The 1914-nt window shown below is 42.3% G+C and overlaps 1 pseudogene; it reads left to right on the plus strand.

Annotated features, from left to right (window-relative positions):
- Positions 1–412: 412 nt before the first annotated feature.
- LOC134370714 (thioredoxin domain-containing protein 15-like) lies at positions 413–1501 on the plus strand (annotated as a pseudogene).
- The last annotated feature ends 413 nt before the right edge of the window (positions 1502–1914 follow it).

Raw genomic sequence — 1914 nt, forward strand, 5'->3', positions numbered from 1 at the left:
ATGCAGGTGCCTTCATGTACAGTTGAATCCAGAGTCAATGAGAGAATTATGTGTTTGATTTGTCTCTCTCTTGTCATCTATTGACTTTGTTTCTTTTCGTATACTAGTCTCACTTCTCCTACTAGACACCCAGAACCACGATTTGCTCATGTAACAAAGAATATTAACAATGTCTTCCTTATGGAATGCTTGGAAGTATTATATGAGATCACATGTGTTGAATCACTAAGCACAGTGCTCAGGATATAGTAAGTAGTCAAAACTCTTAGTTATTATTATTATTATTTTTAATATCCCAATATAGGTACGAGTGGCGAGGTAAAGCATTTGTTTGTTGCATCAATAATAAGCATTTATTGGGCTATTTTAAATAGTCCAGTGAATCGCTGACTGGAAGCCAACTCGTGTTGCCATGTGCGGGTTACTCTTTGGCCTGGGTGGTGGTCCTGGCCAACAGCTGCTGCCCACCCCCTGCCACGTGGCTCCTTTGCTGGTGGCGGTTGCAGAGGAAAGCGGACACTTATGGTGAGAAGAGCAGCCTGTTAAACCTCTGCAGGTGGGGGCTGTCTACCTGATTGAGGAGGAGCCCCCACATGCCCAGATAGGTCAGGACAGGCAAGCAGAAGAGGCTGGTGCAGTGCTGGACACCCATGGCCACCGCATGGTGATGTTGTCTGCGATTCCCGATGATGTTGTCTGTGATTCCCGGGGATGTCAAGGATGACCTGAGATTAGAGCCCAGCAGTGGCACCTGTGGTGCCACCCCCAAGAGAACCTCTGCTCTCTGGACAGTGATGGAGGGAACTTTCCTGATGGAGGAGAGGAGTATCACATAGAGCAAACCCTGCCCCAATGGAGGACTCCAGTAATACCCACAGTCTGAAATCCCCAAAGGTGGATGGAGAGGAGAGAAATGTGATGGGATCAGAAAAATTTCACTCTGAAAATTTTAAATATGTCACAGGACCTTATGGATTTTCTAAACCCAAATAGTAGTACAGGTAACCTGCCTGTACCCTAGTCCTGTTTTACACCCCCTGGTGCCATTTTCTGCCAGTTGAGCCCCTCCTATTGGAAATGCCTTCCCGGGCATTTCCAGCTCACTCTTTTTTTATTTTTTTATTTTTTGGGTTTTTTTTGGGGGGGGTGGGGAATGGAAGCATCTCAGCACAGACATCTTTCTTCTGGGTTTAACACCATAGCTCCTCCTAACGTTTTGTTGTTTCAAGAAGCTAAACCAATGGCTAGATTTAATTGTACAGATCAAATGTTGGAAATGCTGAAAATATTCACTTTTAATGAGACAGGTATAGAAGCCAAGAAAAATGTGGTGGTAACTCAAGCTGGTGAAATAGACCCTCTTCTCAGCACTTTGATTAAAAAGAATGAATTGGTTGCTTGTATTTTCCTATCCTTTTTAATTACTTTTATTGTGTATTCCACTTGAACTGAAAGCATTTGGTGGCTGATTTCAGGTCAAGAGCAGGAACATGCAGAGTAGTGATGCACCAGAAGGGGAAATCGAAAGAGGAATTTCAGTCACTTCTCTCAGAAATCATTGTTGCAATTTCACACATTTTCTCCAGTGAGGTGCTGAGTTGCAACTTCAGTCAGATTAAAAGAATCATGCATTTGTTGAGCTACTGAATGTGTAAAAAAAAAAATACGAAGTGTTGTTTTAACGAGTATTGCAGTAAGCACATGCAAAAATATTCAGTAGGATGCACTGCTCTTGCTTTTACTGCTTCACATAATCCAATATTTTACGAGACTAATCCAGTTTGTAATGTGAAGACATATTCTGGAGGAATAGAGAGTAGAATGACAGTATGCTTACCACACAGAAGGTGGAAATAGGACTTTTAGATTAGTTTTAGAAAACTCTAGATTCCTTATGTATGTCTGAAAAGGCTG

This window comes from Cynocephalus volans, chromosome 2, assembly GCF_027409185.1.
Source record: "Cynocephalus volans isolate mCynVol1 chromosome 2, mCynVol1.pri, whole genome shotgun sequence".
Classification (NCBI taxonomy): Eukaryota; Metazoa; Chordata; class Mammalia; order Dermoptera; family Cynocephalidae; genus Cynocephalus; species Cynocephalus volans.